General features: G+C 49.9%; 1 protein-coding gene and 1 long non-coding RNA gene across 2 annotated transcripts in view; one reads left to right on the top strand and one right to left on the bottom strand.

The window, feature by feature from the left end:
- The window catches only part of WWOX (WW domain containing oxidoreductase), a 919,972-nt gene that overhangs the window by 329,468 nt on the left and 564,721 nt on the right, over positions 1-25,783 (bottom strand). The gene's annotated exons all lie outside the window — the stretch shown is intronic.
- LOC108637955 lies at positions 10,019-15,661 on the top strand. Its single transcript, XR_001919425.1, has 2 exons — positions 10,019-10,206; positions 13,334-15,661. It is a non-coding gene; the product is annotated as an uncharacterized LOC108637955 (long non-coding RNA).

Below are 25,783 nucleotides of genomic sequence, written 5' to 3'. Positions count from 1 at the left end.
AGGAGCACAGAGCCTAGTGGCGGTGTAACAACCTAGCGGCCCGCACTGCATGTTGTGGGTCGGGTCGGCACCCGATCTTTCCTCATGGTAACGCAGAGCGAGGGCGAGGAGGCAGGGGAGGCAGGGGAAGAGAAGGAGACGGCCAGGCTGTCCAGCAGAATCAGGTCTGCGACGGGGTAAGAAGCAGTAGGTTAGGAAGAATGTGAGCGAAGGGAACTGGTGTAACAGAGAGAGAAACGGTGCTGACGCTGCTCGCTCTGTCCCCTGTACCCTACAGAGGCTCAGATGAGTCTGATGACGGCGCACCTACCACACTATTCAAAGAAGTGACTTTTCAAGGCAAGTTTCCTAACTCTCAGGGGAGAAAATAAGATACCACTGGTGATTTCAAAAGCCACTGCTGTAATGGTTATAAATGGCCAGTATCTGTCTTCGAAGAACTTCTCAAAGGTTTGCGGCTGGAGGAGTTCAAGGTTGCCTCATTGAAGTGACCGCCGCTGCTGTCCCACTGGCCTCCGTGAGCCCACTGCGGGAACGGAGTCCTCTGGGGAGTCCGCTGTCCCTTTATAGCCACTCCAGAGGAGGTGACGCCTTCCCTGATGCAGAGGGAAGACACATTTCCTTATATGCCCCATGCCTCTGCCAAGGGCTGAGCCTGTGAGCCCATCACACGTCCGTGGGAACCCACGGATGGAAGTGGCAGCCTGCGGTCACGTGGAAACATGCCTACAAGCTCCTGGACAGCTACCCCTGCCGCGTGGAGTCAGTGTCCCCTCTCCTGAAGCACCGTCTTTAGTGGCTCTTTTCCAGTGACTAGAACGCAGGTGAGGTTTCAGTGCCTGACCGTGTGTGGTGTCTGAGATCAGGGTCTGAAAGGCGCGGGAGTTGCCTCTTGCACCCTGAGGCCATCCACCTGGCCAACTGCCATATGTTGAGGAAGCCCAAGCATCTCCGTGGAGAGGCCCACGCAGTGAAGGACTGAGCCTCCTGCCTAAAGCCACGTGTGCGCGCCAGTTTGGACGTGAAACCAACAGCCCACCAAGCCTTGAGCGGCCAAAGCCCCAGCCAACGGCTCAACTGAAACTTGACAAGAGGCCTCGAGACACAGCCATCCATCTAGGCCACTCGCTGACGTCTGACCTGCAGAAACTGTAAGATAGTAAATGTTTGTTGTTTTAAACCATAAGGCTTTAGGGATAAGCCGTTAAGCAGCAGCAGACAACTGCTATGAAGACCAAGAAATGAGCACACGAATCCAGGAAAAACAGAAGCAACCCAAGATAAGAGGAAGGTCATTCAAGAAACAGACTTACACAGGGCCCATCAATGCTGCAGTCCCTGGGGTCGGGAAGAGTCAGACATGACTGAGCGACTTCACTTTCACTTTTCACTTTCATGCATTGGAGACGGAAATGGCAACCCACTCCAGAATTCTTGCCTGGAGAATCCCAGGGACGGGGGAGCCTGGTGGACTGTCATCTATGGGGTTGCACAGAGTCGGATACAACTGAAGTGACTTAGCAGCAGCGGCAACAATGTCAGAACCCATCAAGTGTGGTTCTCTCCCGCTACCAGCTCCCGAATCTTCTTGGAGGCTTCGTTCTAGGGCTTGGAATGGACAGCAACAGGTGCTCATTAAAAAGCTTCTGGACGTAATTTTAACAATTGCTATTTTTGCAAACATGTAATGAGCACTTATTACGCCTGGGGATGACGCTTCACGCTTTTTAAGAATTTTCAGTTTCGATCTTCTCAATGCCCCTAAACATGTAGACAGCATTATGGTCATGGTATCATAGACGAGGAAAAAAAATTTCAAGACAAGGAAGTTTAAGTGACCTGCCCGAGGTCTCACCTAATAGTGGGCAGCCCACTCTGACCATGGCGGTCGTGGATGCTGGCACCGTGCAGCTGGGGACATGCACTGGGATTCCCAGGTTGGGTACCCAGCGGGCACTCCGAGCCACAGGATAAACCCAGTACATCTTCCTGGAGCATCAGCGTTACTCACATCCAAGCAAAGAAAAGCCTCACTTTTGCACTTACAGGGACACAGGTAATCTGAATGGAATGCAAACGTCTCCTGGAGCTTTTAAGATAAGTCACTCACAGTGGGCTACTAGAGGGGATGTCCCAGGCCCCCAGCAGCGCATGTGCAGTCTTTGTTGGAAGTGCTGGCTGGGACACTACTTGAGGAGGAGGACATGAGGCTGGATGCGGGGCGGGGGGGGGTGCGGCGGCAGGGTGGCGTGACCTCCAGAGTCACCGAGCTGGCCATCAGGGAGTTGAGGTCCGCATCCTCCTCCTCCTAGCAGATTCTCATCTTTCTAGGCCCCTCCAGCAGCCAGGCCGCAGCAGCTACAAAGCCTGAGGTGCTGGGAGCAAAGCCCCTCCTTCTCGCCCGATCTCCACCTCCCAGATATCACACCCTGTCCCTCCCCTCTGACAAGGACTGCACTGTTAGTGCTGGCAAAGAAAACATGGATTCCAGATATTCCTAAATGTGTTTGCAATGATTGCAACAGCGCTTTCGATAAATAACTGAAAAAGAAGCGCCGGACCTGGAGGCTGCAGCGGGTGAGGACGGGAGTAGAGGAAAAGGCCGGCCAGCTCTGCGCACGGAAGGAAAGCGTCCTTTGCAGCACCGAGGGGTGAGGCGCGACTCCCAGGGGGCCCGGAGCCACACGCACGTTCCCTCCAATACACGCTGATGCTGTCCTGCCCGGCCAAATCGACCTGAACAGCGCGGAGAGCGCGCGGACGCACCTGTCAGACCCAATCGGTGCTGCGGAAATTTTGTTAGGAAAATAGACGTACTGAGATTCAATTTTTCGATTGTCTGAAGGCTTAATTTAGTGACCTTGGAGGATATCTCCTGGAGGTGAAAGAAGACACAGGGAATCTGCCTGGAGGGGGAAGGGGGGCAGATGGGGCTTCCCTGGTAATGGGTAATTTGTTTACTCTCCTTTGCAGGCCTTGTCAGGAAGCTGTGGAAGTAGTCAGATAGCTGCTACCACTCTCTTAATGAAAAAAATTAAAAATCAAAAAGGCACAGAGGGGCAAGGGGGAGGTGAGTGAAAGAGATGGACTCTCAGTCATGCTGTGTTCCTTTCTTCAGAGCAAATATTTATACACACACACACACACACACACACACATATTATATGTACCCGGCCTCCCTCCTCTGCACTGGGGTGTCCAGAGGCTCACAACCCACGGTGGCGGTTTAGTTGCTGAGTCGTGTCCAACTCTTATGACCCCGTGGACTGTAGCCCGCCAGGCTCCTCTGTCCAAGGGATTTTCCAGGCAAGAATACTGAAGTCAGTTCCATTTCCTTCTTCAGGGGATCTTCCTGACCCAGGGAAGATCCCTGGTCTCCTGCACTGCAGACTTCCCTGATAGCTCAGTTGGTAAACAATCTGCCTGCAATGCAGGAGACCCCGGTTCAGTTCCTGGGTTGAGGAGATCCGCTGGAGAAGGGATAGGCTACCCGCTGCAGTCTTCTGGCCTGGAGAATTCCATGGGGTCACAAAGAGTCAGACAGGACTGGGCAACTTTCACTCTCACTTTTTCTTTACTGACTGAGCTGCCAGGGAAGCTCAACCCATGTCTTGTCCCACATGAGCAAGCCTGGGCCTGGCTGCACCACATTCTGGGCCCGCTCCTGGGCCTTCTTGAAGCCTTGCAACAGCTGGCCCTCCAGCCTCTGGGCTTTCCTGGTGGCTCAGACAGTAAAGCATCTACCTGCAATGTGGGAGACCTGGGCTTGATCCCTGGGTCAGGAAGATCCCTTGAGGAAGGTAATGGCAACCCACTCCAGTCCTCTTGCCTGCCTGGTAGGCTACAGTCCATGGGGTCGCAAAGAGTCAGACACGACTGAGCGGCTTCACTTTCACTTTCCTGCCTTGGGGATCAGACCGGACTCTCATTTGCCAACCTCTGTGGCTCATCTAAGCCTGGGATAGCACGGTGACAGGGGAGAGCCAAGGGCTTAAATCCAGTCTTACAATTCATGTCAGGTGGCTCCAGCAAGTTCCTTCACCTCCAGGGCTCTCAATTTCCTCACATGTGAAGTGGGGAGAATCACACGCGCATGTTAGGACTAAAGGGCAGTGTGTGTGCTGGATGCAGAAGCTGCTGCTCCAGCGACAGAGGTGTCCTCACCTCCATCGCCTGGTTTCAAATCCAGTGCCGAGTTCCAGCCATGCTCATTTGTAAAACAGAAATAACAACAGTACTTGATTAAGAGGCTGGGGGATCAGAGACAATAATGGTAGCGGCAATTAATGAAAGACAACTGGGAAAATTTCTCCTTTTCTGGTGGTCCAGTGGTTAAGACTCCATGCTCCCAGTGGAGGGGGCAAGAGGTCAATCTCTGGCTGGGGAACTGAGAGCCCACCTGGAAGATAAAACAGGTAACTGGCGCATGATACAGTACCAGAATTGACAGTGCCGGGTTTGGCACACAGCATAGATAGTGTTGTGTGTGTTATTGGTACATAAGTGTCTAATCGTCTTTGGCACATAGTAGGATGCGATAAATATGATGTATTGTTACAAACTGGGCTTCCCAGGTAGCTCAGTGGTAAAAAATCTGCCCGCCAATGCAGGAGATGCAGATTCGATCCCTGGGTCAGGAAGATCCTCTGGAGAAGGAAATGGCAACCCACTCTGGTATTCTTGCCTGGAGAATCCCATGGACAGAGGAGCCTGGCGGGCTACAGTCCATGGGGTTGCAGAGAGTCGGACACAACTGAGCAACCAGGCCACCACCACAAGGACAATTGTGAGCAAGGATAAATGTCACTCTGGGAGCATTAATACCCTGTGAGTTGCAGTTACGGGCCACAGTGACGGTGGTGATGTCAGAAGCCCATCCACGGCAGGTGAGGCCCTGATGTCCGCCTAACTACCCCCTTCCTTCTCAGCCCTGGCTTCCTTGACACACAGGGATGACCTCCGCTTCTGCATCCTGGCCCTGACCTCGCCTCTGGACCCACACTGTCCTCTCTGGGGACGGCTCTCTCTCTTATCATCTTTGCCGCTGCGACAGGGAGCAGGAGCCGGGCCTTGGTGTCCCCAGGACCCCAGAGGGGCACTCAGATGAGATCAGCCGGCAGCCTCTTTCCCTGCTGTCACTGGCTGCGTCCTGTGTGGTTGGCAGGGGTGTCATTAAGGCCTCACGGCCTGAGGATTTGATAGAGACACCGGGGCTCCCGGTTGCCGATGCCTGCCGCGATTTGCACCTACGCACTCGCAGGAGCTAGTTCCCTCTGCTGACAATTCCCACCACTCTGTTGGCACCGTGTCAGCCAGCCCACCGCGCAGTGACAGACAGACCCGTCCAGAAGCCCCTCCTTACCAGGGAAGCAGGGTGAGCCGGGCTCCCGTCCTGAAACAATACCACAGGCCGGCGGATGTGGTTTCTACCTGTTCTCCAGGACCTCATCTTTCAGGTGCTTTCAAACCCTAGAGTCTCCCTGCCAGAAAACGGAGCCAGAAGGGGGTTGGGAGGAAAATGTGGATGACAGGGGTGGGTCTCGGAAATTATACACCTGGTCCTGCAGTCACCCAGACCTCAGCTCCACCACCTTCTCAGTGACTTTATACCTCCGACCTTTACTACACTCATCTGTAAAATGGGCTTGCCCATCATGCTTCCCTCCCGAAGGCCGTTCTGATGTAACTGTGTGAAGCTCTTTGCAGAGTATGGTGTCCCAGCAGCACTTGACTGGTGCCAGCGCTCACTGTTTCGGCAGATCAGCCATTCTGGTCATCCTTTACCATGTTCAACGATGCTGATGTGCCTTGCAGATGGATCTGCTAGAGCCCCACGGAGAGGCAGGCTGGGGTCCTGAAAGAACAGCCTTGGGGTCAAATCTCCTGAGGAAGTGACATGCCAAAACAAAATTTCTCTTCCCAATTATATATAGCAACTTAATGTATAACAACACATTGTATTTGTTAAGGTCCTGCTGCTGCTGCTGCTAAGTCGCTTCAGTAAGGTCCTACTATGTGCCAAATGTGATCAGACACTCAGGTACTAACAACAGACACAGTACAACCTACACTACTACGTGCCAAGCCCCAGTTAATTCTGAACCTGTACTGTGCGTGCCACTTGCGCTGACTATCTTTCATTAATTGTTCTAATCTAGCAGCCTTCTCAAGTGGGCCCTATTATTATTTCCATTTTACCAATGAGCAAGTTGGGAGCATCATGAGTGCTTGACAATTCCACTTAAGGGAGGAAAAAAAGACCGGGGCAGAGAGAAATAGCGAAGTCAAGGAATCCACTGAGAAGTAGGTATCGCTGTATATTTCGCTCCAGTGCACACTCGGCTGGGCTGGAATGCACACATCTGCAGGGATATATGCAGACATTTATGCAAACACCCTGACATTAGGGGCCAAGGCTGTTTTTACCAAACAAGGTCTGTTTATGCCCCAGGGGAAGCCTTTCTCCCCCATCTGTCCAAAGAACCGACTGTCTCTGGACTGATGTATGTGATCACGTGGATGGGTGACCCTCACCTTTGTGGCATCCTGAGACGTGGGTCACCATGGCTGACATGCAGGTGAGGGGGGCTTCCCGCACATCTTCCTGGTTCAGGAAGCACCGGCCCTCTGCTTCAGCGCTGAACGGTGGGATGGCCCGAGATCTGTACTTCCTCATCCACACGGGCCGCCTGTACGACACTGCGATTGCTGAGCCCCTCCCCCACGCCAGTGCCCGCCGCCCAGCCGCCCGGCCGCAACGTCCGGGGCATCATTAAGGCACTTCTATACAGCGCCGACCAAGGGCTGACCCTGCGACCATTTCCACCATTAGATTTGAATGACCTCGGCAGCAGGGCTGAGAGGCCGGAGTATTAATTCACAGAGAACCACAAGCCCAATTTAAGATTTAATTTGAGATAACGAAGAGCTCCTGAAAGTGTATTCAAACTTCTCAGCGTGCAAGAAAAGGCCTTTCCCTGTTTCCCACGTTGAATGTGAATCCAATCTTTTCCTTAACAGAATTTATTCACCAATTTACAAGCAACGTGCAAGCCTCCTTTTCTCTTTTTCCAGTTCCCTCTGCTTAGTCAAACCCCCTTGTGACGTGTCTTTATGGGACCTTTTTTTCCCCCTTCCTTCCTAATTTACAAGTGGCTGCCCTTGAGGGGTTACTTTTCAATTTTACTGCACCCTTGAAGAGAAAACAGCCTTCGTTAGGTATCTCCCCCAACACCCTGGTTCCCCTGGACCCCAACTTAAATATGCTAAGTGTCTGTTCAACAGGGATGCAGCCCTGTAAAAAGCTTTGGCCCTGCAGTGTGACTCTGGAAGGCAAAGCCATGGAGGGGTGCAAAGCGCTCTGCCGCAGATCAACAAATCTGTGCTGCTGGGTTCTGGCATGTGTCTAGACTCTGAAGTCTTCGTTTCTTAAATATTTAAAGTTCTAGGGACTTCCCTGGTGGGTGGAGAGGCTAAGAATCTACTTTCAAACGCAGGGGACACGGGTTCAATTCCTAGTCAGGCCACGAAGATCCCATATGCCACAGGGCAACTAAGCCTGCACGTTACAATTACTGAGCCTGTGTGCCAGAACACAGAACCCGCATGCTGCAACAAACATCCTGAGCGCCAGAGACCAGACCCAGCCAAATAAAGTTAATAATGTTTTAATCCGAAAAATATTTAAAATTCTACCTGGGGATGAGAACGATATGCATTGGACTCAGAAGCCTGAGTCTTAGCTGGTATTTAGTGAGCATCTATGTTGCGTCTGGCACAGTTCTGGGTACACCGCATTTTCTCAAAGACTCAGTCCGGCTTTAGAAATACAGAGACTTGAGCTGAAGTCCTAGCATGGAATTTCACTCTCCCCCAGGCCTCGGCTCCTTGTCTGTGAAATGCCAAACACACCTTGGTGCTTCCCAAAGGCGACTTTAAACCCTACAAACGAAATAATACACAGGTGCAAGAACACCGCTAGTCACCTGACCTTGGGCCTGGGACAGTGCTGGAGAATGAATAACTGAGCCTTGTAAACATTCTGGGTGCTGTTAAGATGAGACCAGGGTCAAAGGCAAGCATCACAGCCTTTCACAATCCTGCCGCTGGTTTGCTTTATTTGCTTCGGGGTCTTCAAAAGGAGACACCATGGGTGGGCGGGTGCAGGGAGGGGGCGTGGGAGGCGGGACACAGCTGGTGAGGCTGGTTTCCAGCTCAGCCTCCCCCATGACGAGCCGTGTGACCCGGGCCAAGTCAGTCTGCACTTCTGGGCCTCAGTTTCCTTCTTTGATTCTTCTGCTCATTAGGTACACAGGGAGCTCACCATGGGGGAAGGGCGGGTAGAGGTTAAACCACAGCTCCTGACTCGTAAGAGATGCAGACGGCCAAACAGGCCAAGAGGAATGACCCAGAAAGCTGTAGGGCATGGTGGGGTGAGCTGAACAGTGCTCTTCCAAATTCACGCTCATTACAAAGCTCAGAATGTGACTTTATTTGGAAACAGAGTCTTTGCGGGTGGAGTTAAGATAAAGATCAAGACGACATTATACTGGCTGAAGGTGACTCCTAGCTCCAATGACTGGTGATGCCCTTTTAAGAGATGGAAAAGGACACATAGGGACAGAGAGATGACGGTCATGTGAGGAAGCGGCCACGATTGAAGCGATATGTCTACAAGCCTAGGAATGCCAGCGGCCACCAGGAGCTGGGAGAGAGGCCTGGAACAGATTCTGAGTCTCAGGGAAGAAAAAGAAAAAGACAGACCCTGCCAGTACTTTGATTTTGGGTTTCTGGCCTCCTAAACAGTGAGACAGTAATTCCTGTCTAAGCCACCTAGCTTGTGATGGAAGCAGGAGGAAACTCACTTAAGGGATATGCTCTGTACTTAAACAAGAGGCCCTTTGCTGAGTGAAGGCCCAGGGCTTTTATTTTCACTGGTGTTCTCGGCATATTTCACGGTCAGGGAGGCGGTGTGCAGTCATCCTGCCCTATTGACCCCGAGAACCTCCTAGGTTTTCTTGGCAGTTGACCATCAACTTTACTAATAGGAATGGGGCCTGGAATTTTCTGGGTAGAATTTCTCAGATGGCTTGTTCGAGCTTTTTTTAAAGGATGCTGAAGTGATCGAGGAGTATCACGGTGTCCCCAGACAACACCCTCGGGTCTTCTGAGATTCCATCGTTGTCTCCTGTACACAGACGGGCTACTCCCACTGGTCAAGGGCAGGCAGAGGAGAACACGTCCAGAGCTTCGGGTAGCAGGTGGGCCAGGACGATCCCGCACTGCACACTTGGATTTCTGACATTAAAATGATAGGTGATCATCACTGTACTGTTCAGTGTCGGCACTTAGGCCTAAGCGGCTTCCCCGATGCTTCCCGCCAGCAGGGACGGGTTCTCTGCACCCAGAGAGCCCGCCAGGGTGCCAGGTCTGCTGCAGGTGCTCAGGATGGTCACAGGAACGATGCAGGCTACAAGACAAGATAAACCACAAGAAAAAGGCCTGACTTGCATTATTTTGTTTCCGCCACATTGACACCTTTTGTTGTTGCTGTTCAGCTGCTAAGTCGTGTTCAATTCTTCGCTACCTCATGGACTGCAGCATGTCAGGTTTCTCGGTCCTCCACTACCTCCCAGAGTTTGCTCGAGTTCGTGCCCACTGAGTCGGGGATGCCATGCAGCCATCTTATCCTCTGTTTGCCCCCTTCTCCTCCTGCCTTCAATCTTTCCCAGCATCAGGGTCTTTTCTAGTGATTTGGGTCTTCACATCAGATGGCCAAAGTATTGGAGCTTCAGCATCAGTCCTTCCAATGAATATTCAGGGTTGATTTCCTTTAGGGTTGACTGGTTTGACCTCTGACACCTCACTACCCACATTGGAAAGCTAGCAATAACAGCAGATAACACTGAAACCCAGGTCTGCCTGGTTCCAGGGCTTTCTACCATACGTCAAGGCTTGGGTCAACAGGGCTACGGCACAGCTCATGACAAGCCTGACTCACGGGGGAGGGTTCACGTGCTGGGGGCGGCGATGGTGAGGGAGGGGAGGAGCCGGGACGTGTCCAGGCTGGAAGGGAGGCCTGACTAGCATTGTGTCCGGGGAGGCCTGTGACCTCCAGGTGTCCAGCCCTCCAGGTGCACCCGAATGCAGAGGGGCACGTCCTTCCTCAGGCAAGGCCACAGCCTTCCCGGGACGGTCCGTGAGATGGTGAGTCCAGGCAGGCGGGGTCATGAAGGCCTGTTCACACTGGCCCGAGCGGTGGTGCTGACACACCGACGGGCCCTTCCGGCTCCACAGGCCCCCGCGAGGTCGGCTGGGACCCTCTGCTGGCTGCATCCCAGCTCAGCCTCTCTGCCAGCTTTGTCCTACCTACAGGTGTTGACCCTAAGAAAACTCCTGCACGGGAAATCTCCCCTCTGAGTCGGCTTCCGGGAACACCCAATGAGATGGTCTCTCATTTCTAAGGAAGACTGTCAATGATGAGAGGGGTGCCTGGGGCCTGAGGTGTTCCTGGGGGTTGCAGGAGGAAGCTGGGAGAGGATGGAGCCCGTCTGAGCAGGGCCTGCGTGCCTGCACACTGGCGCCGCCGCCCTGACGCCCACGGAGTGCGGGACTTAACGGGGCTGCACTTGAGCTTCTTTGTTGACATAATTAGCGCTGGCTCCGAACACGAGGTTTCGTAGCCAACTTGGCGTGGGCTTGTGAGTTTTGATTGGCAAATTTGAAGCAAAGTTCAGCCAAGTTCTGTATCTATTTTGCACTGGGCCGAATGCGCATCGAAAGAAGCCAACTCTTCCGATAGGTTTTCAGTTTTATGGTCGTTGGGAGCTGAAGATACTAGCTCTTTAAGTGGACAAATGCTTCTGGCAGGCCAGGCCGCGCTTGGAGGAGGAGAAATGCCTGTGGGTTCCTCTGAAAATTAATGTAATAAGATGCATTAATCAGAATTCTATCAAGTCTCCACACTTGGCCTGGGCTTAAGAGGCAATACTTTGAAATTGCAGTTTGGCTAAGCTTCCCTCTTCTTTGCAAATCAGAATTGAAAAAGAAGGAAGAAAGAAAAGAAACAGAGCTAATGTTTAAGAAAAACCAGCAATGGGAAAAAGGTATAAACAGCCCCTTTAGCTCCACTAGGGGCTGCAGAGGACTCTGAACGATTTGACCTTTGCCATTTTCCCCAAGTTACTCATGCTGGCATCAGAGAAGTTGGGTCAGACCCCCAAGCTAGCTCAGAACTGGTTTAGACCAATGTCTTGGGTCCAGGCTGTTTACTAGCCAGTTCTGTTTGACAATAACCTATTTCAGGACTTGCAATGGCATCTTGGCTATTACTTATCCTCAAATGTTTGTAACCAGGGAATGAAAAATTTTGGAAGTTAAAACAGATTGACGCAGATGGGCACGTTGGCACTGGGTCACTGTTGCCTCAAATGTTACCTTCTTGGGAACCCAAAAAACAGCGAGCTGCAGACTCAGAGCCGATACCCATTTCTCCCCGGCAACTCGATGTTTTTAGGTGACACTTTACAATTTAAAGTGACATACCAGTGCCCTGGACATCTGTACTACATTTTGGCTGTGCTTTTAACGGGACATAGCTACATCTGTATTTACTATTATAATTCAGTACCCAAGAGATGAATATTTTTAAAGACAAAGGGCCAGGCTTTTGTAGAAACATTTTTTTTTTCCCTTCTATTAAAAAAAAAAAAAAAAAAGTGGCTCCTTCTTGTCTGGTAGACTTTAGTAATTGGCAGGATTTTGAGTAAGCTCTTTTAAGAGCCCTCCATTTCTATTTTCACATTAAACACACTTGCAGTATCTATTAAAAGCACAAATAACTGAAGCACACACCAGGACTACCAATGAACTTACACGTGGAGGCCGCGGGGTCTCAGGAGAGACGGCGTGAGCCTTGGTATAGCTTTATTTCTTAGGGGTCTCGGAGTTGGAAAAGAACAGGGTGACTCTTTCTTCTGCCTCTTGGACCCAGCCAGTGTCCCCTGTTTTACATCAACTCTATATCCAAGGTTTTTATCAGAAGGGGTCAAGTTCAAGATTTCATTACAGCAACAAATGCTGGCTTCTGCCTTTAGCTCGGGGAGTATTTCCACTAAAGCCTGGGGGACTCCACACGGGAGAGGCAGAACAGATGCGTGGATGTTTCTGCCTGGTTCCAGCTGAGACCCCGATCCGTATGGGTCAAGGATGATGGAGTAACATCCCGGGAACGACGCGAGAGGTCACCCAGGGGACCTGGGAACATCTGGGAGAGAGCGGGGCCAGGGTGTGGGCCGGGGCGGGGGCCTCTGGACCCTGAAAGGACCTTCAAAGTCATCCTCAAGGTGACGCTCGGGCCCTGACAGAGCCAGACGTGTGCGCGGACTTGCAGGCGGGCACGCAGCAGACAAGGGTCATTTAACACAGGCAGTGAGGGCGACCGGCAACTGCCCTTGGCCTCGGAGCCACAGTCGCACATGGAGCTCTTTAGCTCCTTTTCCAGATTTCTTTAAAAAAAAAAAAAAACAAAACAAAACAGGAAGGACGGGGAGGATGCAAGCCCGGGGGAAAAGATGGGGCCAGAGCTCAGCGGAAGTCTTCTCTCGGCTCCTCTCCCGCCCCCAGAGATGGGTGTTTCGGATGGAAGCTGATGCATAGGCAAGGAAAGGGCCCTGATTTGAGATCTCAGACCATCTCTATGGGTCGGGGTCCTTCAGGGGCACAGAGGCACACTCCAAGTGGTCATCTGAGGAGCGCTTGATAAAAGCGCTCTTTGCAAAGGTAGGTGTCAGGTCACAGGAACCAGTGAGGTTTTGAGCAGCATCCTGGGTTTAGTAACAGTAGGAAGAGCTCCCTAGCCCTGCCAGCTGAAACTGGGGGCCGGTGGCCCCCACATGCCCTGCAGGGAGTGAGACTGGGGACCCAACGGCTGCACCTTGCTTTGTCTGCATTCCTGCTGGTGCACAGCATCTCGAGATCTGGCCTGAGGATGAGGGCAGCACAGGCCACTGAGGTCAGCCAAGCACAGGCCACTGAGGTCAGCCTCCCGGGACACCGGGGCAGGGCTGGGGGACCTGAAGGGGATGGAGACCATCAGGGCAGAAACCACACACTGGGGGGCCTTTGGGGGCCTCAAGGGCCTAACTGCCAGGACAAACGAGAGGTCAAGTCCAAGCTCACTGCCCACATCTCCCCAGCTTCAACCAGGGGACCTTGGCTGTGACGCCTTATATACTAACCAGCTACATTAGGTGTTACATCAAAGCAGAAAATTTTCCCCCAAAATATCTGATTTGGAAACCCTAACTAAGATGTTTTCTATGGTTTCCTCCAGGTTTGTGGTGCATGATTCCATAGAACAGAGCACAGCCCGTGGAGGGTGCACCTCCGGACCACGCGTGTTAGCAAAGAGCACAGGTGCTTTTTTATCCAAACCATGGCTGCCACCCCTTCTGCTTGGTGCATACTTTGAGAATCCAGCATTCTGGAGTAGAGGCTTAATTAAAAAAAAAAAAATTTTTTTTTCCAAGAAAAGTCACCACATCTTGCCATTTTATGGTGGGACACAGGAGATCTGAAGTACAGGGGAAAAATACATACCAATTTTTCGAACACAGCTCCTTCAAGTTCAAGTGGAAAATGATTGAAGATTTTTTAGGAAAAGAGAGAGATCTCCACAGGAGGATTAAAAAAAGAAAGAAGAGAGATAGGGGAAACCCAACTCCAGAAAGGAGAAAAATGACTGCCTGAAAGACACATAAAGGAGAGGCCTGTCGTTGCCGAAGCTCTCCGGGAAAAATGGCCAGGATGGCTTCGGGGTGACTGGCCCTGGCTGCTGGGGAGGGTCCAGCCGAGTTCTTGATTTCTCTGATGGCACTTTGCAGGGCACAGACAGCTGAAGCCTGTGTACCAGGGCTGTGCTCTTCAGGGCAGATCTTCAACCCGGAAGACAAAGAAAACCTCCGCCGGGTGTGGTGGGGTAGGGGGTGTTTAAAGCCAGGGAGACGCGACAAGACGCAGACTGGAGGGGGCAGGGCCGTCTCCGGGAGGGGAGGGGGGAGCCGCTACCTCTCCTAATCGAGATTAATGGCTTGCTCAGGCGAGCGGCTGCAAACCTGCCAAATGTGCTGACCGCCTGAAATTAGCAAAGGTGGTGACTAAGGAAGGAAGGAAAAATGTACAACGCGCCGGGTCCGAGTGAGCCTCACTCATCCCGGCCTGACATATGACAAATGGAATTAACGGCGACACAGAGCGCGCAACAAGTTTTAGACAGCACCCGCCGAGGGGATGTGATTGATCTCCGAGGAGGCTTCTGCGGTTGTTGATGAGACCTTGGGAGCACGACAGATGCCCGCATTTGCACAAGTATCCCCCCCCGCCCCGCCCCAATCCCACTCACACACGCAGTACAGCCGGGCGCACACGGCTGCGTGGGCTCAGTCACGTCTCTTTTAACCGGGACAGAGTGAGTGTCCCCAGAAATGAGAACGGATCGTCCTGGACTCCGGCGAAACTCGCCTCGAGCGTCACACTCCATTCCGGTCACCACCTTATAAAAATGTTATTAATCAAACAGCTGAGCGGCATGAGGAGACGCACAGAAGCTGATTCTCAGACTTGAAAGTCTGAGCGCCCTTAAAAGGGCTGCATTTGTACAGCTTGCGGGGGGAGAAACAGAAGGGGAAAGAAGAGGAGAAGAAACTCCATGAAAAGTATTCAGGACCTGAAATACTTGTGGGGAAGATGAATCTATTACGGCAAAATAGCAAAAGTCAGAGGCGATATTAGAGGTAGATGTGAGTAGCTGGACATTTCTTTCAAAAAACCGATTATAGAGAGCAAAAGATATGTACACAAACTGTAACCAAACCAAAACAAAAACACAAACCAATGGCAAAAACATCTCAGTGCTTTCCTGCGACACAACGGAAATAACAGACTAGCATCAGTGTGCCCACTGGGGCAGATTCCCTAATTGTGTTTCTCTCTGAAATTCACAGTAATATTCGTACATTTGATTTTTTTTCTCCATTTCTAAAGACAAATTCAATGGTGAGTCAAAATCTTTTTTTAAAAATAGATGCCTTTAAGAAAAACCATATGGAATGATGGTATTTTCTCCTATCTTATGACTGATAAACTACACAGGAAGGTTTTGTTTCATCCTGAGACCTGTTAGCTAGCACTGATTAGTGCCTTTTAATAAGACTTCTTTTTCTTATCCTTTTTTAACATATTGTTTTAAGAAGTTGAGACCACAAGAAAACGCAAGATTACAAGAAGACATAAAACCTGTCATTCTGAATCCATGTCAACGGGAGGGTCTCGTAACCAGAAGCACCAAGAGATGCGGCTGAACAGTGACGTCCTCTGCAGCGTTCCCCCTCCACAGTGAGGTACTAACCAGACAGCCCTCCCCGGGAGACAGGCAGCCATGTTCCCAAGTCAGGACATCCCGCTCCATCTGCGTTGCCAAGCATTGATGCCACTGCATGTTGGGCCCTGCGCTGGCTGGTGGCCTGGGGTTCAAAGAGGATGAGACCAGTCCCCTTCACAAGGACCTGACTGTCTACCAGTGGAAATGATGGCTCTGATGCTGTTGTAACAACTACTATTTGTTCAGTCACTACTGCATAAATTCTTCACAGACTTCTTTAAATCACTATGCTTTAAAAGGCCTATGCATTACTCAAAACAAAGTAAGTCTTATCCTTACGAGTCAGAGGAGGCCACATAAAAGTTTATGTCACCTGACTGATTCTTTTCAGACTGATGTTTGTGTCCTCCCCAAATTCATATACTGAAGTCCTAACCCCACAATGGGATGGTATTCAGAGGTGGGGCCTCAGGGAAGTGATGAGGTTTAGAGGCGGTCATAAAGGCGGAGCCCTCACAGTGGGATTAGCATCCTTCTGGAAGAGACACAGAGACCAGAGCTCTCTCTCACCATCACACAATGACACAGAGCGAAGGCGGCCGTCTGCAAGCCACAAAGAGAGCCCTTGCCAGGAAGTGAATCTGCCTGCACGCTGGGCTTGGACTTCCAGCCTCCAGAACTGTGGGAAGTTCGTGGCTGTTGTTGAAGCCACCAGTCTATGGTGCTTTGTTACAGAACCCTGAGCTAAGCCACCAAGAGGACACTTAGGAAGCAGAGTCAAGATTCAAACCCACTCGGCTTGACTCCACCACATCATAAAAGTTCAGAGGATACAGACATAAAGAAAGGAGGAGGGGAGGAAGGGAGGGAGGAAGCAAGGGAAGGAAGGAAGGAAAGAAGGGAAGAAAAAGTAGCAGAGTCAGGGAACCTACACACAGTGGCTTCTAAACGGCATTCTAGCCACATGAACGCACCAGGAAATATAACCCCCCAAAGTGGGAATTCCGACCCAAGGAGAATCACAGAGAGGGTGGACGGCCATGAATTGATCAGCAATGGCAGAGTTCTTGAAACACACGCACCTTGGGAGCTTCCCTCGGTCCAGTGGCTGGGAATCCACCTGCCACTGCAGGGAACGTGGGTTTGATCCCTGGTCCGTGGGGATCCCACGGCCCTGGGCCAACTAGCAAGTGCACCACAGCTGTTGAGTCTGTGCTGCCCCTAGGGCCCACGTGCCACGACTCCTGAAGCCTGTGCACCCAGAGACTGTGCTCTCAACGAGAAGCCCGCGCCCCTCAGCTAGAGAAAGCCAGGCGCAGCAGCACAGACCCAGACAGCCAGAAATAAATACATTAAGAGGAAAACACGTAAAGAGTAAGAGATAAATGCTTTGCATGAATGTACACGTGCATATGTGTGCACGTAGGTATGTTCCAACTCACGGCGTCACAGAGCGCTAATTTTCCCAAGTTAGTGGGAATCTGTGGATTACCAAAGTCCCTTCAAACTTTTTATTAACTGACTGTTCCCACGCAATCTTCTGTAGTTCAGAAGAGCCAGATCTTCACAGCAGCACACCGCTTGCTTTTCCCTGTCCACACAAACCTCTGAAATACACTACAATTACTGAAAACCACGGGGGCCCCTCCACGTGTCCCCGGTTCACCGAATGAGCTCCAGGCATCAGAAGCGCTGCCTGTGATTTGCCTGCGTGCGCGAATGCAAAGTCTAGGCAGCCAGCATCAGTGTCTCCTCTGGCTTTATGACAAAATGACGGAGTGCTTGCCTTTTTGAATCTTGGGCTGCCATTTGTCTTTTTCTATGGAGTTTTGTTTTCTCTTTTTTTCTTCCTTCCTGCATAAGATGACTTATCTCCGAAAAGAAAGTCTTAATCTAGTTATTCCTTTGGAGGAGAGCAAATCTAGTTTACGGCCGTCCCCACCTTCCTCCACACTTGATATTACGGCCGGCTTCAGTCAGGATTAGGCAGGCTGAACAATTAGAACCGAATGTGCTGTTGAGCAGGCAAGTCACTCGGGAGGAACCGCTGAAGGTAAAAGTCCCCACTGATGCGGAACATGGCAGCCACCGCAGAGGTGGGCTACGAATGCGTTTTGCCAACACGTGTGCCTCCAGGAGCTCCGGGTGATACAGCGGTTCCCCTAATACGTTGCGGGGGTGTCTTCTATGCCGACAAGTCGATGGCTTGTTATGAGCTGCCAGCGGTTGCCAGTCTCAGGGAAAACATCCGTGTGCACACAAATGTGCTAGCTAGCTATATGCAGCGAGAGCGTGATGGGGGCAGACCCGTCTGTGTCTTAGTGAAGTGAAAGTTGCTCAGTGGTGTCCGACTCTTTGCGACCCCCTGGACTGTATGGTGGCCAGAGTACTGGAGTCGGTAGCCTTTCCCTTCTCCAGGGGATCTTCCCAGCCCAGGGATCGAACCCAGGTCTCCCACACTGCAGGCGGATTCTTTACCAGCTGAGCTGCCAGGGAAGCCCTCTGTGTGTCAGGTGGGCTGCTATTTAACAGATCGAGGTGGACACCACAAACTGGATGGGAATAAAGGTGCTTTCTCACAGGAGGTTCTTGCCTTTCAGCATGGTTTTGAAAACTCGAGGTGGTGGAAACCCGAAGCTTTGAATGGAAGTATCAGACAACTGCCTAATAAAGCTGTGTGAGAATCCCCCTTCCTAACACTCAACTCGTTGCTTAAATCTTCTGGAAATTTGCATAAGGGCAGAGGGATTACCTAGTAGCAAAGCAAACTCTTTCCCTCTAGAACAGTGGTCCCCAACCTCCAGGATCTAATGCCTGATGACCGGAGGTGGAGCTGATATAATAATAATAGAAATAAATTGCACACGAAATCACTCCCCATTCCCAGTCCAGGGAAAAACTGTCTTCCATGAAACCAGTCCTTGGTGTCAGTAAGGCTGGGGACCGCTGCTCGGGAAGGTCCGTGTTTTAATGCTTCTCTGGTCCTGGTGCTGTGATGTTCGCTGGATGAACAGGATACCACGGGACCCGGAGGGAGAACACGCCTTGAGGGGACTGAGTGTAGGCTGCTGATCCGGGGGAGCGGGCAAACTGACATCCACGTGTGACGGAGCTACTGCACTCGGCGGACGCCCCTCGGGATGACGGCCCGGGAGGTCATGGGGACTCTCTGTGGGGCACCTGGATGCACAGCCTGAGAATCAAGACTGCACTTCACCTCCTTCGGACCTGCCAGGGAAGCTAATCGTATCAACAACAATAAAGACATTTTCATTCAAAAGATGATTTTTTTCCCCTTCCTAGAATATCATGTGGATTTGTTTAGATCCTTGCTGGCGTTGCTTTGGTTTCTATCCCCATCCCCTGCCCCAGCAACTCCTGATTTGTAAAAACATTCTGCTGAGACTTCCATCTCACGGAAAGGATGCATCGTGGTCTAAAGCACACTGTCCAGGAGAACCATGTATGCATTTTCTCCTCTGCCTTGAGACAGCCTCTGAGATAGGAATGGGGGAAAGGCTCCTCCCATGTAAGGAACACCACGTATCTGAAGTGCTCCATGGCGTCCGGAGCTCATTAGCTATAGCTAGTACGAAGCCTGTGACCCGTGGGGCCATAAAACTCCCCATAATAATTCACTGGGTCCTGAGAGTCCTCCTAAGTACATTTAGATCAGATGCGTGACATTTCCCCCTAATGGTGGCATTGGCTAACAGCCTAACGGAATTGAGACGGCTCCACCACGCCACACAACTATACCGTGTGTGTTCCAACTGAGTGGCCTATGGGGGAGGTTGACGGGTGGACAGAGAAGAAAAGTGTAGGCAGGTGGTCAGGACCACACACACGGGCACAGGGAAAATGAGACCCTCTGAGCCTCAGTGCACTCATCTTTTAAGTAGGGAAATTACTGTGTTAATCACTCAGTCGTGTCCAACTCTTTGTGACCCCATGGACTATAGCCCACCAGGCTCCTCTGTCCATGGAATTCTCTAGGCAAGAATACTGGAGTAGGTTGCCATTTCCTTCTCCAAGAGAAATTATTAGTGACCACTGAGATTTTCCCTGGGTCAGGAAGATCTCCTGGAGAAGGAAATGGCAACCCACTCCAGTACTCTTGCCTGGAAAATCCCATGGACGGAGGAGCCTGGTGGGCTACAGTCCATGGGGTCACAAAGAGTCGGACACGACTGAGCGACTTCACTTTCACTTTACTTAGGTCTGCTGGGAAGATGACATGGGATACACGGTTCCAGGCCAGAAATGAGAGGCGGTGGCTTCCTAGCCAGTTGGAAGCTCATATTTAAATCAAGGATGCACGGGTGAGGACATCTGCTTCCCACATCCACGGATCGACGTCACCCTCCTTCCCCTGCTGGACGCCGACCCTTCCAGCAGGAGAACACCTTTCAGGACATCAAGCATTCACAGACACCTATGCCTTTAGTAACCAGTGACTAAAGTATGTAATGATCAAATGCTGCTTATCAATTCAATAATGCTTGGAAACAGGTTTCCACTTTCCACATCACAACAGCTTCCCCCCGCATCTGAAAACTATTTGCACCCACGTGCAAGATCCGACTCCCCACAGAATACAGCACTGGTGACACTTATGGATTTGAAGCAGCCTTAGAGAAATTCCTGGATGCCAAGGGCATCCACAGTCCAGGGAGATGGATCACTGCTCTCAAGGAGGACCACAGGTTTGGGGTCTTCACGAGCGTCTAAGAAGAAAGAGATGTAGAGAGGCAAGCAGAGGGGATGATCCCGAGGCTGAATTCCATGGGTGCTAAAAAAAAAAACCAACTGTGGGGCAATTGCTGTAGGGAGTCCAAGCTGGTTGGGCCCAGGCTCTAGAAAGTTCTCCAAATGGGAGAAGGCGGTACCTTTTGATGACATGTAGGACTCTGGGAGAAGATGGAGCTTTTGAGTTGACTGATTTTAATTCTAGAATGAATATAGGAAGAAAAACAATGGAGAAAGGACTTTTAGAGCAGTGCTGTCCGCTGAACCTTTCTGCAGAGATACGTGTGTGTGTGAGTGTGTTTGTGCACTAAGGTGCTCAGTTGTCTCTCTGTGACCCCATGGGCTGTAGTCTACCAGTTTCCCCTATCCATGGGATTCTCCAGGCCAGAATACTGCAGTGGGGTAGCCATTCCCTTCTCCGGGGGATCTTTCCAACACAGGGACTGAACCCAGCTCTCCTGCATTGCAGGCGGGTTCTTTACCCCGAGCCCCCAGGGAAGCCCCAGATGAAAATGTTCTATCTTATATCCGTACTGCCCAGGATGGTCACCACACTGAGCGCTTGAAAAGTGGCCAGTGCAACTGCTGGAGTGACTTTTAAATTCTTTATATCATCTAATTCATTTAAATAACTATAGGTGGCTCGTGGCTACTGCAGTTATAAAGTTCATTTGGGACTTGCTTGCAGAGATCTTGATTGTATGAGAGGAAGCTCTCTTTCAGAAAATCTGCTAAAGGCTGTTATGTTAAAAGCTGGTATTCTGCAACCTAAGGAAATATGTCTTACCAGGAGTCATAAAAAAACACTTCGAGGTAAAACTGAGTTGCCCTACCCTGTGGCACGGAATCGGGCTTTTGCTCCTGTTACTAATTACAGTGTAGAAACAGAAACACGTAAGATAAACCTGAGCCCTGGATGCTGAAGCTGTCATTTCTTTTACATGGCCTCATGATTCAACGATTAATGGACCTTAAAACAATCAGGAAGCATCAAGGTCCCTGCTCAAGCTTAGAAGAACAGGGATAGTTTTACCTCTGCTCCAGGCTTCTTGCTTTAAATTCATGGGGTGTCATCGAGCTTTGTAAACACTTTTAACTATCCTGACATTGTCGTATGAGATGCTGTTAATCTGTTTCCTCTCTGACCTTCGCCGGCCAGCGGCAGGTTGCGACTCGGGGGAAAGTTCATGAAAACAGCAAGGATGTACTCGGTGACCCTGATGAGGACACAATAAACCTAAACAATGGCTATAATGCGCAGACGCTGATCCAATAAACTGACTCACCCAAGATTTACTGAGCATCCAGTTTACACCACGCACTCGGCGGACACTCGCACGTGTATTTTATTTGCACAATCTTTAGCACGAAGGCATGGAGGCAGCACTACTGACTCCCACTCTACAGATGAGCACACTGAGGCCCATTTGTGCAGTGAGAGACACAGGGGCGGGGCAGGATTCAAAACCAAGTTTTCTGACTCCCAGATGGTACTCTGGCCAGTACACTGCTTCAGGATATTAACCTTTTGCCTATGATCCGTGGCGGGCTGCCTTTTTCTAAAGTGGCTGCAGCATTATTTCCACCCTGTCTTCCAAGATCCCTGCCCCAACTGCCCAGGCAAGAGGTGGAATCTATTTCTTCTTCCTAGAAACCTAGCAAGGCTTTGGTGACTTCCTGGACAAACAGAAATGCAGATAAACCAACCTACGTGACTTCTGTGGCTAGGGAATAAAAGGTAACACAGGCAGCTGGGCTCTCTCTTGGGATCCTGACTCTCAGAACCCTGATGCCATATTGTAAGGAAGCACAGGCTACACAGAACCATGTGTGGGTGTTACAGTCAACAGTCAGGAACACCCGTGCCCTGGGATTCATGGGGGAATCAGAGGGTCCCAGATCCCAGCTTTCACGGTGCCCAGCTGATGCCAACTGGACCAAGGTATTCCTCCCATGCTAAGTCGCGTCAGTGGTGTCCGACTCTTTGCGACCCCAAACCTGCCGGAACCACAGACTCCCGAACAATATAAATGCTGTCACTTTAAACTGCGGCATTTTGGTGTGGCTTGTTATATAATAATTACTGGAACATGGTCAAACTTTAACGAAACTCTACAGATAGGCAAATGGATAAATTCCCTCAGCAAAGACTTCTGATGGTGAGATGCTGAGTTCCCATGAAAGAAAGTCTGGGAGGAAAAGGATAAAGATCTGGAAGTCTTATTATATACCCAGGAATTAAATGGAACATTTGAAAAAAGAAAAGACAAGATGCCTAATGGACACATTGCAAAGCTTAGATTTACAGGATTGTAAGTTTGTTGCTATGACTGCAAAGATCTATCCAGAGGTTCAAATGGCTTTGGACTAATTTATTAGTTGGGCTCTGAAAAACCTCTTGGTTTCAGTGAATCTTCCACTTCTAGCCCTTGGGGGCTTCAAGACAGCACAACGTGCGAAAGACGAGACGCATGTTGCTGGAATGCTAGAGAAGGGATCCAACGAGGCAGGAGAGCATCCTATTATTTCTGGATTCACAGGTCCTGAAATAGCCCCTGACAGTTTTGGGAGAGATTGAAAGAAAACTGGAAATCCACAGTTAAAGAGGGTTGTCAAATCGTGATGGTGACTTCTACTGGACACTCACACATTTCACCAAAATGAGAGGTTGTTTGTGTCTTCATGGTGAATAACCTGGACTTCAATGTCGAACTTTCTGCACACACTTGAGGTGGCCCGTCTGCGTCATCTTGTGGTCCACCAGCCAGAAATGCTGGTGAATTAAGCAGCACTTCAGTTCAGTTCAGTTGCTCAGTCACGTTTGACTCTTCGCGACCCCGTGAATCACAGCACGCCAGGTCTCCCTGTCTATCACCAACTCCCAGAATTCAAACTCAAGTCCATCGAGTTGGTGATGCCATCCAGCCATCTCATCCTCTGTTGTCCCCTTCTCCTCCTGCTCCCAATCCCTCACCATCAGGGTCTTTTCTGATGAGTCAACTCTTCACATGAGGTGGCCAAAGTTTTGGAGTTTCAGCTTCAGCATCAGTCCTTCCAATGGACACCCAGGACTGATCTCCTTTAGAATGGACTGGTTGGATCTCCTTGCAGTCCAAGGGACTCTCAAGAGTCTTCTCCAACACCACAGTTCAAAAGCATCAATTCTTCAATGCTCAGCTTTCTTCACAGTCCAACTCTCACATCCATACGTGACCACAGGAAAAACCATAGCCTTGACTAGATGAAACTTTGTTGGCAAAGTAATATCTCTACTTTTCAATATGCTATCTAAGTTGGTCATAACCTTCCTTCCAAGGAGTAAGCGTTTTTTAATTTCATGGCTGCAGTCACCACCTGCAGTGATTTTGGAGCCCCCCAAAATAAAGTCTTACACTACTTACACTGTTTTCCCATTTATTTCCCATGAAGTGATGGGACCAGATGCCATGATCTTCATTTTCTGAATGTTGAGCTTTAAGCCAACTTTTTCACTCTCCTCTTTCACTCTCATCAAGAGGTTTTTTAACTCCTCTTCACTTTCTGCCATAAGGGTGGTGTCATCTGCATATCTGAGGTTACTGAGATTTCTCCTGGCAATCTTGATTCTTCTTGTGCTTCTTCCAGCCCAGCGTTTCTCATCATGTACTCTGCATAGAAGTTAAATAAGCAGGGTGACAGTGTACAGCCTTGAGGTACTCCTTTTCCTATCCGGAACCAGTCTGTTGTTCCATGTCCAGTTCTAACTGTTGCTTCCTGACCTGCATACAGATTTTTCAAGAGGCAGGTCAGGTGGTCTGGTATTCCCATCTCTTTCAGAATTTTTCACAGTTTATTGTAATCCATACAGTCAAAGGCTTTGGCATAGTCAATAAAGCAGAAATAGATGTTTTTCTGGAACTCTCTTGCTTTTTCATGATCCAGCAGATGTTGGCAATTTGATCTCTGGTTCCTCTGCCTTTTCTAAAACCAGCTTGAACATCTGGAAGTTCACAGTTCACGTATTGCTGAAGCCTGGCTTGGAGAATTTTGAGCATTACGTTACTAGCGTGTGAGATGAGTGCAACTGTGCGGTAGTTTGAGCATTCTTTGGCATTGCCTTTCTTTGGGATTGGAATGAAAACTGACCTTTTCCAGTCCTGTGGCCACTGCTGAGTTTTCCAAACGTGCTGGCATATTGAGTGCAGCGCTTTCACAGAATCATCATTCAGGATTTGAAATAGCTCAACTGGAATTCCATCACCTCCACTAGCTTTGTTCGTAGTGATGCTTTCTAAGGAGCATTACGTACTACCTCCAATACATTTTTCCTTTCTGGATGAAGACTCCTTTCTCCATCTCAAACGCTTTGCAGTCTGTGTCTCACATCTCGATATTTCGACAGCAATCCTCTTAACTTTATTTATATGACCATATACACACATACCTTTTCAGTTTCAAAATGTGCTGCCAGTATCAAGAGAAAGAGACACTCTTCACGAGCTTCCCAAATGCAGATGGAAACCATCCCTAGGTATAGGGAGCAATATTTAAATCTTTTAGGAGCTGTGACTTTTGAAGAAATTTAGATTAATTGGGTTGCTTTTAAAACCTGTAGTACCGCTGCGGTAACATCCTTAGAATCACAAAACGCCTAAGGTATAAACAGGGTGTTTTTTTCCCCCCCTCCATTTTTTATTGATGGCTGTGAATTTTCTATGCACACCTGTACTATCAAGGTAACTTTTGCTATAAACAGCATTTTAAAATTATCACATAAAAAACTACCAAGCACTAAATTAGAAAAAAACAGAAATTTGAAAGTGATAGTTAAATTTATGAAGCAATTCTGCTACACTCAAAGCCTCATTGCTTGACATGTAAAAAAAAAAAAAAAAAAGTTGAGCTGTGGGGGAAGGCCTGGGTATGAATTTGTCTCCAGTGGGAGAACTGCAATCCACACCAGGCTGCAAATGAGAGCCACACACAAGCACACACGCGCCTCGCGTGTGCACTTGTTTGCATGACTAATGGAGACAATATTAAAAATCTTTTCTCATCATTTCGATTCTTTCATTTTTTATTTTTTTCTATTTGGCTGAGTGCCTTTTTTTTTTTTTGCTACCTCTAAGAGCTGTTAATTTTGCTCGCTGCCGAGCAAAAGTCAAAGTCAGAGTCTAAACAGCTTGTAATGAGTTTTCAATGGCCCATCTCAATGAAATTGAGGGCAAAGACCAGCCAGCTCAGGCAATGTCAGCCCTCGGAATTTATTAGCAAGGGTGAGCTGTGTTCGGGGAAGGCGCACTGAGGAGGGACTTGAGCTCCTAGGCTCTCCAAGAGGCCCCCGGCCCTGATTAAAAAGTGGCGACCGCGGACCTGTGGGCCACCAGCCGCCCCTGCCGAGGGGTCACGCCTGCTTTGGAGATGAAGGAGAGAGCTGTTTTGCGAGAAGAGTTTCCACCTCGTGGTGATGTGGTTACTGCTCTCTGTCCTCTGCATCTGGTCCACAAAGAAGGAGAGGCTACACTGTTGCTCAAGAAACACACACACAGAGACACACAGACACACACACCTGTATCAATCCGCTGATGGTGATTTAGGCAAAAGGAGGCAGCATTCAACTTCGAGTTCTCTTATTCATTCAATTCTGTTTAAGTTTCCCTGTCGCCCCCATTTCCA

This window comes from Capra hircus, chromosome 18 (assembly GCF_001704415.2).
Source record: "Capra hircus breed San Clemente chromosome 18, ASM170441v1, whole genome shotgun sequence".
Taxonomy (NCBI): Eukaryota; Metazoa; Chordata; class Mammalia; order Artiodactyla; family Bovidae; genus Capra; species Capra hircus.
Note: the sequence above shows the minus strand (reverse complement) of the source record. Positions and strands in the feature narration are given on the sequence as shown.